This window comes from Desmodus rotundus, chromosome 5 (genome assembly GCF_022682495.2).
Source record: "Desmodus rotundus isolate HL8 chromosome 5, HLdesRot8A.1, whole genome shotgun sequence".
NCBI classification, from domain to species: Eukaryota; Metazoa; Chordata; class Mammalia; order Chiroptera; family Phyllostomidae; genus Desmodus; species Desmodus rotundus.
Genome location: NC_071391.1, coordinates 48,281,753 through 48,299,601, shown reverse-complemented (window position 1 = coordinate 48,299,601; position 17,849 = coordinate 48,281,753).

Here is a 17,849-nt window from a genome sequence, read left to right as displayed (position 1 = left end):
TATGGTGATTCCTCAAAAAATTACCATAGAAATACCAAACGATCCATCAGTTCCTCTTCCGGGTATATATTCAAAAGAATTGAAAGCAGAGTCCTAAGAGATACCTGTGCACCCGTGTCTCTAGCAGCACTATTCACAATAGCCGAAAGGTGAAGCAACCCAAATGCCCATCAACAAGTGAACAGAGGGACAAAATGTGGTATATCCATACATGGATAAATCTCAGACATTATGCTAAATGAAATAAACCAGACACAAAAAGGACAAATACATGATTCCACTTATGTGAGGTATGTGGAATGGTCAAATCATAAAGACAGCAAGGGCTCAGTGAGTTGGGCGTCATTCCCTAAAGCGGTGGCCAGGGAAAGGGAGAGTGATTGTTTTACGTGCACAAAGTTTCTCTTTGGAGCAATGACACACTTCTGCAAACGGACGGTGGTGAAGGCCGCACAGCATTGCAAAGGGACTTAATGCTGCTGTATGTTACATGTAAAATGGTTAAAATGGTAAATTTTATATTATGTATAGTTTAACACAATAAAAATATATTTAAAAAATAGTTTCACCAGGCCCTAGGTCACAGGTCCCGGTGTAGCCGAGGGCCTGGCTGGCCTTCTGTCAGTTGCTCACCTCTGGATGGTTAAGCCGTGGCCAGAGGGAGATGCAGTACGTTGTTCAACCACATGGTTTCACACAGACACAAAAATCGGTGGCGCAGTTTGCCTTAAAAAGAGCGGGGGAGGGCAGGCATTTGACATCTGGTACACTTAGGGGAGTCCTCTTCCCACCTGTATCAGGTGATCGTTGTGAAGATTTGAGTGAGAGCAGGTAACTTCATCCCCCACATACCTTGAGACAGCATCTGCTCCTCTGCATCCCCACTTCATCAACCCCGGTGCAGGTTACCGCCTTCTCCGTCCGCATGAGCACAGTAGTCTCCTCACGGGTCCCTCTGCCTGTGTGTCCGGCCTCCATCCCAGAAATGGGCAGAATTGCTGTCTGACATATAAATCTGGTCACTTTGCCATCCTCAGCATAACTCAGAAGCTCTCTCTGATCTGGCCCAAAGTGATCTCTCTGACCTCAAATCTCACAATGCTTCTCATGGCAATTCTGAACTTCCTTCAGGTTCTCAGACACCCAAATTCTCATTCTCACCAATAACTCACTCTTCTCTCTTCCCAAAGCCCTCTTCCTCTTTGTCTATGTCAGCTGAAATCTTAACTCAGGCTCCTCTTGCAACACCCTCTTCTCGGAGGAGCCTGCCCTGACACCCACCCTGAAACGTGAGGTGGACGCCGTTCCCATGTTCTCCCTCAGCACTTTATCCTTCCCTCATCGAGGCACTTTTTTACGCTGGGGCCTTAGGAGAACAGAGCTCCAAGCATGTTCTACCCATTAGTCTATGCACACTCGCTTATTTTATTCATCTTCCTCTCTACCTCCAATCCCTCGATTCCCATCCTGTCCCCCTCTCCGCACTTCAGCATCCATTCTGTTGTGTTGGACGCATGTCCAAAGATGTAAGCATATCTGTAAAATATGTCATGCTGTTTTATGTGTGGATATAGACTTTTAATTTATATAAAAAGAATTATGTCACACATCTCAGTTTATTCCTTACATTTGTATCCAGTTCTATGCTTTCGATCTGTCTGTGTTGCTATTTACACATCTAGTTTCATTGGCTCCAATTGACGTATAATGTTCCACTGAATGATCGCATCTCATCTCACTTTTCTCCTAGTGGGAGGCACCTAAATTACCTCCAACTCCTTGCTACCACAATGTCTTCATAAACGTCCTTGTGTGTGTCCTTTTATGGACCATGAAGGATTTTCCCTGGAATATATAACAAGGAGGCAGGTTAGTCATGGGGTATGCATAAACTTTAGGTAAACATAGTCTCTTCTCATTATTAGCAGATTCGGCATTTGTAAATTGACTTAGTAACCCCCAAAACCATACTCATGGCACTTTCAGGGTCACTCACGGACATGCCCAGAGCAGCAAAATATTGGAGTCACCTGTGCATCTGCTCCCAGTTGAGGCGTAACAAGGCAATACTCTGCTTTCTTGTTTCAGCTTGTACTGCATACAAGTGTCCTTTTCATGGTCTATTTAAGGCCATGGTTTGGTTTGGTTTAGTTTTGCTTTGCATTTTTGTGCTTTTGGGGAGTGGGGTAATATTGCTGTTTAAAACGGTGCCCAAGCATAGCGCTGAAGTGCTGTCTAGGACTCCTAAGCCTCAAAAACGTACGATGTGTTGGATAAGTTTCACTCAGGCATGAGTTACAGTGCTATTGGCGGAGGCCAACGTTAATGAATCAACAACATGTATATTTAATAAGGTGCTTTTGAATAGAAACACACATAAAACAGGGTATGTATTTGATCAGTTGATGAAGAAGTTGTGACCAGAAGCTCACAGGAAACGAACCCTGTATTTCCCCTAGAAGAACGATTCACTGTTCGCTAACTCAGTGTTTGCAGCTACTTTATAGAACATGAACTGCCACAAACGAGAATTGACTGTACTTTAATATTGCTTCCTAGAACAGTCGCACCATTTGCACTCCCAGCAGTAATGGACTCTGTAGTTCCTATCTCCCCACATACTCACTAACATTGGTGTTATCCACCTTTCTAATTTTTTGTCATCCTTATCAGGCTAACCTGGTACCTCATTCTGTTTAATCTGCATCTCTCCGATTACTAAACTCATGCAGCATTTCTGTAATTACTTGTGCGCAACTAGCATTTACCCTTATGTGAATTGCTCATGGAGTACATTTGCTCATTTTCTTTGGACGTCCTGTATTATTTTATTGCTTTCAGGATTTCTCTATGTTTTTTCCTTGGCAACTTTAAATTTTATAAATATATTTTCAATTTTATGATCTGTCCTTCATGTAGCAGAAATTCTTAATTTTGATATGCTCAAATCCATCACATTTTTTTCTTTTTGGTTTGTGAGTTTTTAGCCTTTTCTTGCCACTATTTCACCAAGGTGTTCCCCCAACATTTTCTTTCTCAGTCCCCCAGTGTTATCTTTCACATTTATATCGTGAATCCATGTGGAATTCCTCTCTGTTTAACATGCAAAGTAGGAATTTTATTTTATTTGTCTTCATGTTGAAAGCTTTGTTCCCCCTTAAATCTATCTTTAAACATCTGCTCTTCCTCACTGTTTTATAGTGCCACCTTTAGTAATTTCAAATTCCTACATACCTTGTCTACCTCGGAACTATCTACTTAATTATACTATCAATTCTCCCATGGCTATGGCAGCACCGTATTGTTTTATTATTATAGCTTCGCAGTATATCATTTTACCTATTTGATTCATATATATACACACATATATGTATACATATAATTTGACTTACCTATTTTTTTGTCTTTATTCTTCCATTTACATTTTGGAATATGTTTGTAAGCTCACTCAAAAACTTAGCAATAGCCCTGGCTGGTATGACTCAGTGGACTGAGCACCAGCCTGCAAACCAAGAGGTCACTAGTTCAATTCCCAGTCAGGGCACATGCCAGGATCCCCAGTTGCGGGTGTGCAAGAGCCAGAAGATCATATGTCTCTCACATATTGATGTTTCTCTCCCTCTCTTTCTCTCTCCCTTACCCTCTCTCTAAAAAATAAATAAAAATAAAATCTAAAAAAAAATCCTTAGCAATACATTTTTAGAGATTGCATTATGTTACCCCTCCCACTTATTTGATATAGCTTCCCATTTATTTAAATCTTCTTTTATGTCTTTCATTTAAGTTTTTTAAGATATTTTTCTTTTCCTTTTTAGATTTTATTTATTTATTTATTTTTAAGAGAGAGGGGAAGGGAAGGAGAGAGGGAAAGAAACATTGATGTGCGACAGGAACATCCATTGGCTGCCTCTCCCACGCCCCCTACTGGGGACCTGGCCCACAACCCAGGCATGTGCCCTGACAGGGAATCAAACCAGTGTCCTTTCTGTTTGCAGGTCAGCACTCAATCCACTGAGCCACACCCACCAGGGCTCATTTAAATTTTTTAATTGTTTCAACAAACACGGTAATCATTTTTGACAGTATAACTTCATTTGTGTTACTACTGTAAAATGCATTAAAATTTTTGTTCTATTTGATATGCTAAAAAAAGAACAACAGTTTCCTGCTAGTGTAAGAGGTTCCCAATCATAACTCTTATCACACTGAGTTACAATTTCCTTGTTATTATTTGCATGTATTCTTCATTAGAGGCCAAGCCATGTGGGGGTTGGCACTGGGTCTACCTTTTTTATCTCTGCCTATTTTATCTCTGTATGCCCAGCACCTCTCAGAGGGCCTGGCACACAGCAGTAGCTTAATAAATAGCTCAGCCCTTGACACGTGGTGTCATTTAGCATTAGCTGCCTCCCACTCTCTGAACAATCAATCATCTCATCAGATGCCTTGTTGTAGAGATGGATGTCCTCACATCCAGAGAGAGAGGATGTATCTCCCAAGGACCTGGAGTAAATTAAAGAAAAACTGCAGCTACAGCCCAGGTCTCCTGGCTGAGATCCATTTCATCTTCATCTAGCTGTCTCTGCTCATTAAATGCCTTTCCTCTTAACCTCGTGGGAAGAGCAGATACAGATTCTTTGAGTGATGGAGCAAAGAGACCAAAGTTATAGCTCGAATCCCTGGATCGGCCTTATTAGAAGCCAAACTACACCCTCGGACTTTGCGGTTAAATGAACAAGTAGATCCCACGTTTGACACAAGCTGCTGTGCTGGATGTTTGCCATTACGTTGGACAGCAGAAGACCAGGGTTCAATTATACTTTATCGCAGCCTTGCTGTGTGTCTTTCACCAACTCCTTACCCATCTCTTTTCTCTCTGTAAGATGAGGGGCTTGGACCAAGGCGTCCTTAAGGGCCCTTCTAAATCAGACCTTCTAGGATGCTAAAAGTCGCTTATAGTTTAGGGGATCTCATTGCTTCAAAAGGGGGACATTCTGAATGAACTACTTTCCCCACTGCCTTCTCCTTTGAATCAAATTGATAACATTCCTTCATTGAACAAACACCTATAAAGAAAAAACTGTAGCTAGGCACAGGAAATAGAAAGATGAACAAGAGAAAATTCCTTGTGTAGTTCACATTCAAGTGAGAACACAGACAAAAAACAAACAAACAAACAAATAAATTACAGTTTCTGTAGTGTTATTAATGAAATAAACCACCAGGTACATAGGTGGCAGACCTAGCTAACAGCGTGACTTCAAGTAAGTCACTTTCCCATTAGGGGCCTCATTTCTTTCCCTGGTAGGGGGATAACAATCCTGGGGGCAGGGGAGGAGATGAGCACAGGGCGATTGCCCTGCTGCAAGGCTGTGGCAGTGACAGAACCAGAGTTGCTGGAGGGAAACGCCCACGCTGTGGTTAGGGAGGGCAGACTCGGGCAGCACAGAGGGAAGAGGGCGTGGATGGGGAAGGGAGGAGAGAAGGGGACAGAACCAATAGCCAATGTCACTGAGCACTTGCTCTGGACCATGCAGTGAGTCTGGGGCTTTAGGTCATTGTTTCTAAGTGTCACAACCAACCAGCCATGTAAGTATTGCTGTCCTCATTTTTCAGAGGAGGAAGCTGAGGTTCTGTGAGATGTGACCTTACAAAGTAGCCAAAGGAGGATTCAAGAGGGACGGGTTTCTCTGATGCCGATTCAAATATTGGGAAGATTTTAATGAGATACAAAGACGTATAATGTTGAAACTTTGCGTTCTGTGGGAAGGGAAGGGTTGCCTGTTAGGAAAGTCTTCCTGGAGCAGGTGAATTGACAGCTGGGCTTCTGAATGTGAGTGCGTTTGAGGGGAAACAAAACGAGAGAAGAGAGAGCATAGGGTGTTGGACTGAGACCTGGCCACTGGATCAAGTTAGGGGCACGTAAAGGTGGTTCAGCAAAGACGAGGCTGGGAGTGTGGACTGGCCCAATAAAGAGCCTTGTTGAGGAGTGTGGTCTTGGTTCTCGGGCATTCGGGAGCTGCAGGAGGGATGCAAACCAGCGAGGGACACGATACAGGACAGTAGATTTGAAGTCAAAGACCAAGAGTGGCGTCCTGATTCACCCACTTATTAGCTACGCGGCGTTCACCAGTTTACTTCATTTCTCTGGGCCTCAACCCCGCCCCCCCCCACAAACAGGCCTGACTTAGAGAGTTGTATTCATCATTGTATCCACAAGCGCCGGGGTCCCTCATTTAGAAGGTGTTCCATAGATGTTTATTAGATGAATTAAGATTAAAAACTGCCTATCCCAAAGACCTAGACATAAGAGATGAAAGTGTAAAACTTTTAGAAGAAAACAGAGAAGAAAAGCTTCATGACACCGGATCTGGCGATGACTTTGTGGATATGGCGCCGAAAGCACAGGCAACAAAAGAAACAAATAGGTAAACTGGGCCTCCTCAAAATGGAAAACTTTTCTTTACCACAGGTCACTACCGAAGGGGTAAAGAGGCAACCCACAGAATGGGAGAGAAATATCTGATATGGGATTAATTCCCAGAATATATAAAGAACTCAACAACGAACTGAACAACCCCATTTAAAAATGGGCAAAGGCTTGAATACCCATTTTCCCCAAAGAACATACACAAAGGGCCAATAAGCACAAGAAATGCTGCTCAAAATCACTAATTATTAGGGAAACGCAAATCAAACCACAAAGAAATACCACTTCACACCCACTAGGAGGGCTGCTATCAAAAAACTGAGAACAAGCGTTGGTGAGGGTGTGCGACAATTGGACCCTTGGGCGTTGCTGGTGGGTCATGACTGTAAAGGACTAGCCTAGGGCTTGGCCCCGGTGAGTGCCCATCACAGGACGGTACTGTGGAGGGGAGGGTGATTTCTGTGATGAGGATGATGCACTTCACAACTGTTCTTAGATGATGAAACAGTTCTGTGATTATCTTTGCACTTGCACTTCCCCTCTAGGTGGACAGGTGCCCCTGAGGCCTACTCTGCGCCCAGAGGGACCCAACCCTGCAGAGTACAGATGCGCCTGCCTCAAGCACAGCTACCTCTGCTCTCCCCACACCCAAGCTTCCAGAGACACTAATTGGCCTCCAGAGGGGCAACAGATCTTATTGAAGGGCCCTAATTAATCCCTAGGAATCTGGGTCCCCACATTCTCCTCTCGTTGCACTCCAATTCCCCGGTTACATGTTCCAGACAAGGACGGAACTTGGCAGACTCCCCAAGGAAAGAGAGGCCTTGGGAGGGTCTCGTGTGTGGTCTGCGCCAACTGTCATAATGAGGCCCCAGGAGAACCTGCCTCGTCAAGGCAGACCCAGAACTGGCAAAGTGAACTGGCTAGGCCCCTTCGCCGCACCTGTTCTGGCTGCACGCCCACATGCACCTTCGCCCCACGTCATAGACACGTGTGTTCTCACCTGGCCTCCCCGGGGGCAGCTAATCTGAGCATCTCCATTCATACATCTCTTTCCAGGGTATGGTTCTGGATGGATGGTCACTGTCACTGCTCCGGCAGGGTGTCACCACTCGAGGCCCTGTCCTCACAAGAGCTATTTCTGCTCATTCTTCAAGGCCCAGAGCAAACACTCCTCTGTGGAGTGTCAGCCGAGTGCCAGACAGGCCCACCTCGTCTTCCCTGGGGTGCCCGTCGTTTCTGGCTCCTGGCAGAGCTCACAGCACTGGGGGCCCTGGAGTAGAACGGTTGTTTGCTATCATTTACTCCGGCCAGACCCCAGATCCGCAGTGAGTAGAAGCTGGGTCTGAGGCAGAGGAGGCCTCCGTCTCGGTTCTGCCTTGCTATTGTCTTTACTCCAAAGTAAATGTCTGCACTGTGTTCATAGCTGCTATTTATCTGTAGTCAAATAACATTAGAAAACAAGACATAAAGGTTTACTTACTGAAGAACTCCTCAGAGCCTTTACTACGTACCTGTCCGCTGTGAATCTCCAGCAAGGTTATGGGATGCAACAGTCCCCACACTTTTTTTGACAACAGATCTTTTTGACCCACGAGCATCTTATTGGACGGGTGTTCTGTAGATTCACGCTGGAAAATGCTGACCTAGATCAATTCACACGTACTCAGTACAACTGGGGGGGAAATCATGTTAGAACTTTGCCTTATATCATAGACCTAAGCAAACCCCAAGTGAGTTAAAGAATTAAATGGGAAAATGAAATGATAAAAACTAAAGGAATTGTAAGCGTGGACTGTGGGTGCCCCGCCTGCCACTGAGTCTCACCCACAGGGCTCTCATCATTTGTGGAACAAACACAGGGTGACGGTGTCACGGACAGACGTGCTGTGTAGGGGACATTCGATCTTGCATCTTGAATAGGCTGCTTCAGCTGTTATACTGACGAGGTTCCTTTCTGGCTGTACTCTTCCTATGAAATTACATCTAGGAAACTAATAACTCACACTTGGAAAAGTTCCCTAATGATGTCACTTAACTCAACCATTGGGCCTGCATAGAATGGCCTTTCATTCAAAGCAGTGGCTTCAGCCCTGAGGCAATGGTGCCCTGGAAGCTGGAGAGGGACCCAGGGAGAACCTCACAGGCCTTCCCCTAGCGGCCAGCTTTGGGAAAACCAGGGCCTGGTATCAGCTGAAGAGAGGGCAGGGAAGTGGGTGGGAGGACAGCTAGAGCAAAGGCGTGGAGGAGGGAAGTGAGGAGGCCCGCCTGAAAGGTGCGACAGTTGGGGACAGAAAGGCAAGACAGGGCCAAGTCACGCAGGACCTTAAATACCAATCTAAGGAGCTCGGCAGAGGACAGTGAGTCTCTGAGGAAGGGTTTGGCCCAGCGAAGGGGCGGCATGGTAACACAGGCTTTAGGAAGGTCGCTCTGACTAGGGTATGGAGAGGGGTGGGTGGAGGCTATGCGACCAGCAAAGAGGCTGCCAGCCTGGTCTGGGAGGAGAGAGGAGTACCGAGGTAAGGCATGGTCATCCTGGGGGGAAGGAATGGATTAGGAGGACACTTAGAGGGAGAGACAACAGAACTTAGTCACTGACTGGTCTCTAGGGACCCTAATTGTCTCACAGATCCCATGCAGAAATCTTGGAGATGTGCACACTGAGACCTGGAGATAGCCCTGTCCAAGGTCACACAGCAAGGCAGTGGCGAGACTAGTGTAGACACAGGCGTCCAGGCTGCCAGCCCCAGCCCCACCCCTTTCCCCATAGTGGCACAGACAGCAGTAGGACCACGCAGGGTTCACAGAGCCCTGAATGCCAAGCGTGGGCATTTGGACCATTCCCGGAGCAATTGGGAGCCATGGCAGGCTCTTGTCATTTGGCAGCCTTTCTTATTCCTTTGCCTTCCCCCAACAGGGGCCTTGCAGTGCTGTTGCTAAAATGCACAGCCTGGCTGCTCGTAGGCCAACCCAACTCCCCCCGTCTCCACACAGAAGAAACAGTCATCCTCTCCTCTTTACAAGGAGAAAGCACAAAGCTCAAAGAGGTAAAGAAATTCACCTAAAGCCACACAGCAAGTTAGTAGTCCGGATTTCCCCAAATCCCAATACAGCTCTCCCATAACCTAGTTTTAAAAAGAAAAACAAAAACAGCAGAAACCTGAAATTATGAGCTTGGAGAAGGAAGTGTCTGACTCAAGGTCATCACAAGTGGGTGGTGGAAGCAGGGCCTTGGGTCTGGGTCGGCCCCCGGGGCCAGTGCACAGCTGGCTAGCTGCCTCCCCTCCTCTGGCCTTTCCTCCCTGCCTGCAGTCCTGCGAGGCAGGCTGTACCTGACTCCCTCCCTCACAGTCACTGTGTCCCCATCTGTCTTGCCGGTGGCCAGTGCTGGGACATCTCCAGGCTGCCTTCAATTATGAGCCAATAAATATGAGATGTGCTGGGCCACGAACGGTCCCACCCCCACCACACCCCTGCCAGCCTTTGCACCAAGGAAGATTGGATTTTGTGTCGTTCATTTTTTATCTCTAGTCCGTGTCGGATGGGAAGATACAGGACGGGGGCAGTGAATAATTCCATCCTTCCTCCTCTTATCAGGCACAGCCCTGAGATGAGGCTTGTGATGTCCTCAGGTCACCTGCTGCCCCCACGCAGAGAGGTCCTCCACCCCGAGCCACCAACGCTGAGCTCCCACGCTCTGCTGGGAGGGAAGAGTCCTGGGCAGGAAGACGAGGGACCTGGATTCGAGCCTTGGCCCCACTGCTCACCCACTGTGTGACCATGGGCAAGAGTCTGAGGACATTCTGTGAGGCCCTTCTCTGCGCCAAGCCCCGTGCAGCCAGGCCAGGGCCACAGAGAAGAATCCGACCTGCTCCTGCTGTCCAGGAGCTAGCAGCCAACCTCAACCAACCACATCCCATGGGGGCAGGGGCAGCAGACGGTGGCACTGGGCATGCAGGGTGAGGGTTTTCTTTCTTTTAAAAAAATGATTTTATATATATAGAGAGAGAGACAGAGAAATATCAATATGAGAAAGAAACATCAATAGGCTGCCTCCCGTACGTGCCCCGACCGGGGATCAAACCCACAACTTTTGATGCCCGGGATGACCCTCCAACAAACTGAGCCACCTGGCCAGGGTGAAGGGTGAGAATTTTTCAGGTAGAGCGTGAGGAAATGAAGGGAAAGGAAACATTCTGGCAGAGGCAGAGGGAGTTACTTGAATAAAACATGGCAGAAGGCAGTCAGCAACAGTTGCTAAGAGACCTGAAGAGTGGCATAGGGCAGATGGAATGGGGGAGAGATGAGTTACAGGCAGGTCACTGTCATTATCATATTTGCATTAAAAAAAACCTCTCTTCAACTACTGTCTGAAAAGCAGATTTGGGGACAGTGACGGAGAATGAAGGCAGGGGTTTCGGTGAGGAGGCTGATGCAACGGTGCAGGAGAGAGAGGAGGAGGATGTCCTAGATTAGAGCAATCACAGTGAATCCAGAAATAACAATAATCGTTATCATCATTATGATGAAGACTATATTTGTTACTATGGGGCAGGCACAGTGTTAGGTATTTACATCATTGCTCCTAATCCTCACAACCACTCTTCAAAGTGGCTATTATCCCTATTTTGTAGATACAGACACTAAGCCCCAGGTGAATTAAGAGAGTCACCAAAAGTCATGTAAGCAGTAAGTGGCAGGGGCAGGATTTCAAGCCAAGTCTGCATAACCCTAAAGCCCGTATTCTTTCTACTGCGTTCTTCTTCCTAGAAAGGGAGGCACAGTTTCCAGAGAGTCTAAGAGAGTATGGAATCCCTCTGATTTCTGCTATTGTTTGGATGTAGGAAGCAAAGGACAGAGAGGATTCAAGGAGTCCATGCAGGCTTCTGGCCGGGGAGGCTGGGTGGAGAAAGGGAGCGCAGGAGGAGGAGCGGGTTTGGGAGCAGCGGATGCGTTGCTGAATATCTACGTGTGGAGCCAAGACGTCTCCTGGAGACAGAGGTTCGGAAATGGTTGACAAACAGGTAGTCACCACTGCGTGAGTGGCTTAGGTCAACAGAGGGAGTGTGCACAGTGAGTGGAAGGTTGAGGCTGGAACTTCAGAGAATTCCAACCCTTAGAGGATGCGCAGCAAGAGGACAGGTAGGGAATTAGAGTGATGCAGTGTGCTGTCAGTTCAGGAGGAATGGAACTGCAGGGAGGTCAGAGTGAGTGGTCCCTGATGCTGCCGAGTGGTCAGAAACATGAAAGTTAAAAACTGGATTTAGGGACCAGCAGGCAGCTGTGCAGGGAGTGCGGCACCATGCAGCAGTCATAGGGAACCCTGGCAATGCAATCTTCAAGGGCACAGTGTAGCCAAATGGTTGGAGAGGACTGCACATACCCTACCCATGGCCCATGATGATCTCTCTGCACTAGGCTTTGGGCAGCGAAGGGGTGTCTTTTGACCCTGGCACACTAGTGACTCCTACCCAAGCTCTCCCAGAAATCCCAGGCCAGGAGAGGAAAGTAGCAGTGTTAGAAAGAGAGAGAGATGTGAAGGAAAGAAAACAAAAAAAGATTGTAGGAGGAAGAGAGAAAGGCTGGGAAATGCATAATGACAGGGTGGTATGGCAACTGAAAAACCACAAAGGAAAAATAAAGGAGACTTTATTTTGGTAGTAATTTCTAATAATTATAGTTACCAAGAAAGAAGCCACAATCCAGCATGGCTGAATGTTAAATAAGTGAAGAAAAGTAAGACCCACGTTACCCAGGGAAATAGAACAGTGCAAGAGTCAGTTCTGCTGCTTTTAAAGACTCTTGGGCTGTTGCCTTTGCACTTGAATGACACATTGGCTGGGTATGATATTAGAGTGCACAGGAGCAGAAAAGCAAAGCTTGAGCTGGAAGGAGAAGACTAGACTCCAGCGTCATCATTCATTGGGTCATGCCAAAGTACTCCGTGTTTGTCTTTGCAACTCTTTCTAATCTTGATGAAAGATTTGTCTAGAGCTGTAACGTGTTTTACACTTTACATAGTTGATTTCATGTTTGATTGACAGTTTTTTTAGGCTGCTGATGGGCATACAATTTTTTTTTCCTCTGGAAAGGTGGGGGCATAATCTCCATACACTTAGCATGGAGTTTAGAAGGAATGGGAGGAGTGGAAGCCAGTGTGAAGAGGGATGAAGAAGCATAGAGAGCATGTAGAAAAACCCAAGAAAAAATGGGCTGCGCTGTGATAGTGAGGAAAGAGGAGTAGCTGTAGAGTAACATGGGATGTAGGACATTTCTGAGATGAGAAAGTCATAAATATGTTGAGTGCTAAGGAGCCAGTAGAGAGAGAGCTTAAAGAGGGGAGGCAATGATTGGTAGAATCAGTTCCTGGAGAAAACGGGCAGAAAATGGGCTCCAGGACACTAAACTAGAGTGGGGGCAGCTTCGCGGCCACTCTACTATATAGCACCGTGAGTAAGAGCTTGGGGTCTATAGTGAGGTGGTCTGACTTGGAAACCTGGCTCCCTTGGGGTGGCATGGCCTTGGTCAAGGTACTTAACCTAAGGCTAAGGTGTCAGTTCCTCATTTCCAAAATGGGGTAACTGATGGCGCCTATCCAATAGAATTATCCCATAAAGATCAAATAAGTTGACACATGTAAAGTGTTTAGAACAGTGCATTGCACATGTAAGTGCTTGGTAAGTTAGCTGTTAGTGGTGAGCAAAAATCAGCTGTGAGCGAACTCATCTTGCAAAGCAAGAGAGAGGGGGAAATATTGGAGTGGCCTGTGGAGACTCCACTTGGAAGGGAGGAATGCTGACAGCTCACACCACCAGCTTTGCTCTTGAGCCAGGTTTGGAGTTCAAGCTGGGCTCACCTCACTTTACCACGCGAAGCCTCAGTTCTTTCATCTGGACAAAGCTCCATCTGGAGGGGGACTGTGAAGGCTGGGTACTTAGAGGTGCTCAGTGAATGGTAGCTACTTACAATTATCACCTACTCCCTTCCCAGTGACATAGACCTTGACAGGAGGTCTTCTGAGAGGGAGAGCAGAGCTGGGGCTTGAAGTGCGAGAAGGTTTGCCCTGACCGGTGTGGCTCAGTGGGTAGGGCATTGTCCCATAAAATGAAAGGTCACCAGTTCAATTCCTGGTCAGGGCACATGCCTAGCTTGCATGTTCAGTCCTGGTCGGGGCACGTACAAGAGGCAACCAATCAGTGTTTCTCTCCCTTTCTCCTTCTCTTCCCCTCTCTCTAAAAATAAATAAATAAAATCTTTTTAAAAAATGTACAAGAAGGTTCGCTGGGGCGCTGGGTGCTGCAGAGGGCCTGGATGGGACGGCCTCCGGGCTGCCCAGAGAGGAAGAGAGGCCAAGAAAAGTTTCAGAGGTGAGGGGAGCCAAGGCTGGAGGCCTTCATGAAGGGGAAGGCAAGAAGAGGGGCCAGGAGAAAGTTCTGTGGTGTGAGAGGAGGGTTGCTGAGTTCCATTCAGGCAAACTTTTCTGAGGGCTTACAGTATTCCAGGAGCCATGTGCAGTGCTTTACATACCAGAAGTCATCCAGCCCCACCCCACCCCCATCTGGTACGAGGCAAGTGAGCAAGCCCAGGGGCGTGTCCCTCCCACAGATCTATAAGGGCCTTGTGACCTCCTCATCAGGTGCAGACCACAAAAGATTCTATAATGTCTGGCAAGGTAGGGCAGGACACATGAGCCGGGCCAATCAGAGGCCTTCCATCATGCATATGAATTGGGTAGGGTGGGCATCTGGTAGTAAGAAGTGAGAACTGCAGGTGGCCCAGCGGGAGGAACCACGGAGTTGAGTTGCAGCAGTAAGATGTCATGTGTAAACCAAGGCTGTGGGAGCACAGGGCCTCTGAGGAAGGAGAAGCTGCAAGACAGAGAGGAGAGGAAAGGAATCAGTCAGTGAGTAGAGGGAGGTAAGCAGATAGCAACAGAGACCCACTGACAAAGAGGCGGGCAGAGGCGCCAGCTCCCAAGTGGTGTTGGTTCTTGTCAATGTTTCGGGGATCCAGTTCCAGTCCCCAGAGTTGGCTCCTTCCCTCACTCCCCTTTGTCTAAATGAACTCAAGTGACTTTTTGTTCTTTGCAACATAAGAAATCCTCATTTTTACTTGCAAATAAAGTAAATCCCACTTTGCCGATGAGAAAACCAAGGCTGAGAAAGGAAATGAGTTGTGAAGTCACACACGGCTAAGAGCTAGAATTAAAACCCAAGAGACTTCTTTCTCCAGATCCCACTCATACCCCTTCCTTAGCCCCATCACCCAGGCCCTGTCTCTTCATCCCCAGCTCTTACCCTCAGACCCAGTCACCCCTGAAAGACGGGGGTGACAAACCCCTTGAAACCCAGCCAGAGTTCTGCCAAGTAAGGGAGGCTAGCAAGCAGCCCTCCTAGCTGGCAGGGTGGCTGGACTCAGGACTGATTTGTTCTTCAAATCTGCCTTTCCCCAGGGCCTCTTCTTGGGACCCCCCCACCCCCTACCCCCTTTTGGGTTTCCGCATCCAACCAGGGACACTGCCACTCACGCAGAAAGTACCCACAGTGGCTGAGCATCACAGTTTGGGGTTCTGGGGAGGAGATGAGGGGCTTGCAGGACCCAGGCAGGGGGACAGAGCCAGACCTGAGCAGTAGGGGTGACAATAAGTTTCCCAGAGTGGATTCCAGGTCTACACAGGGCCCAACCATCTCCTTGGATCCTCACCACTTCCTGGTGAAGTCAGCACCATCATCCCCATTTGATAGCTCAGAAAATTGAGGTTCAGAGATATTAAATCACCTTCTTAAGGCTACATAACCAGCAGGAGACAAAGCTGGGACTTCCTCTCTGGCCTCAGGAAACCACGTCCATGTCCAGCCTTCCCCCCAACCCCACTGCTGTAGCTGCCTATCTTTCCCAGGAACTGGCGGCACTCAGAGAAGAGCTCTTGCCCAGCTCTGCTGTGGAACAGCGTGGCTCTGGGCCAGCTGCCTCTCTCTCTGGGTCTCAGCTCCAGTGGGGAGGGGTCCATTGATTTCTGAGGTCTGCCCCTTGCTCTCCGGATGGGTGACAGTCTCCACTGCCCTCGTCAGCCAGGCCACTCCCCCTCTTCCCTCACAATTAATCTCCAGCCAACAGCCCCAACTGCAGTGCTTTCACCATCCAATTACCGGAGTTGCTGGCACAATAAATCTTGGTCACACAAGTGCAGGCAAATCTGGATCTATTTTCACGGCCATTACTGTGCATAGGACATTGGGACTCAGGTCATTTGCCTTTTTGATGTATATTCTTGCCCCCCCTCACCCATCTTCCCTGCCTTCTGTCATTTCTCACTGGTAGCTTCTCCACACCCCCTCTCCCATCCCCCCACTCTATCCTTCCTCCTCTCTTCCCCTCTCCTTTCTGTAGGCAGTGGGGCTGAGATCAGAAGACTCCATGTGACCTTGGCCAAGTCAATTCACCTCTCTGAGTTTCTGTTTCTTCACCTAAAATGAAAATAACTACTCACCTCATAGGATTTTGCAAAACTTAGATAACCCAAGCGTGGTACACACCTCACGGGTGGTGCCCGGGATGTTTGTTGATGGTCTCTGCTATGTCTCTGCTATTTTTTAAATAGCTACATACTTATTTTAATGTGTAGTAGGAAAAATATAACTAAGATATCAAACTGCTGATTTCATGAGTATTATTACCTAACGGACAGCGAAATTGGGTATATTCATAATTTTTCTATGTTACAGAAAAATATGAAGAATGCATGGATTTAGAAAAAATCATGGAGGAGGAATGAGACTGAGAAAAGCTTGGAAACCTTGAAATAATGGCTGCATGGCGCTTACCTTAACAAATATTTGTCCTGCTCTCCACCCTCCTTCCTGTGGCGGGCAGTGTGGGGAGCTATAGAGGGAGGGGAGCCCTTTCTGCCCTGAGAGGTGATCACATCTAATCTGGGTGGTGGGGTCACCTCGGGGAGCTTCATTCATGTGAGAAGCCTTCCCCGATGCCTGTTCATGCAGGCCCTCTGATGAATGCTGGGGACACGGAGCTCAAATGGCTGGTCTCTGCCCCACTGAGGGGCCCCCAGTCTCCCTCGTTTCTGAATTAAACCCTTTCAGGGTCCGTTAAGGTCGCTCTCATGACCTGTACTTGACGGGAGGTGGAGTAGGACTTTCACGGAGGCCTCTGATTTGTGGAATGGCAGTGAAGCCCCCAAGCGGAGGACGAGAGGCTCCAAGACCACTCTCTGTAGGGACACACGAAGGAGAACTGGCACGCACATGAGTGCACACACCGAAAGCTCGTGTGGGAACAGGGAGAATCAGCCACAGCCTGGCGAGGAGTGCCCCGTTCATGCTGGAAAGGCACCGCCATGGCGGAGAGTGGACAGAGTGCCCGAGCTCCTCACAGACACTGGGCATGCCATCCAGGAGACTATCACCCCCTGGTCCAGGCAGAAGGCTTGCTGAGCTGGGAACCCACAGGCTCACCCCAGGACTGTCACTGAGCAGCACAGAGCCTGGGGCTGTTTCTGGGAGAGCTAGCCAATGGCAGGACTCCCGCTGGCAGTGTGGGGGTGTCCATTTCTGCCAGGATCAATGAAAGGAGCATGGTGAGGTGTTCCAGGGAGAATTCAGAGGACCCCCTCCCAGTTTTTCCGGGGTGTGGGCAGGCATACAAGAAGATCACAGCAGCTCCCATGCTCCACACAAAGGACACACAGGAAAACAAACACAAAGGAAAACCCAGCTGCCACCTCTGAGCGGGGCCTTGTCAACAGAGGGGGCAGAGGGGAAAGAACACTGTGCCAGGAAAATCATATCCATCACCTCTCGGCCAACTGGCCTTCAGCAGGTCCACCAGTCTCAAGTGGAATCACACTGAAGCAGATCATGCGCTCCTGCACACACAGCACTCTCTCCTCTGGAGAGCCATGGCCCCCTCTGGCATCAGGTTCTTCTTGGGGACAACAGAATTAATAAGTGATGTCTCAGGCTGAATTGAAAAAATAACAGAGATTGCTGCTCTGTCACCCACTCCAGGCACTGCTGTTGAAGCTTCCAGGTTGTCTGTGGGCAGCCAGGAGTTGGCGGAGACTGCCACTTGGCGGTCAATGTTGGCAGTGCCGCGGAGCCACAGGCGAAACCCTGGTCTGGGAGCCCTCAGGCTCAGAGCCAGGCATGACTTCAATTCAATGAACTTGGGCAAGTCACTGCCACTCTCTGAGCCTCCCTTTTCTCATCTCAGATGTGGGACAATTATGCCGGCCTCACAGAGCCATAGTGAGCATTAAACTAAACAACTGCACTGAGGTACCTGTCTTGGGTAGGTCCTCCGAGTTCCAGCAGGCCTGAGAGCAAGATCAGCCCCAGGACCCAGAGAGGCAGGAGGCCCTCGCAGGGATCCCAGCTCCTGAGCTTTCTCTCACCGGCCCCAT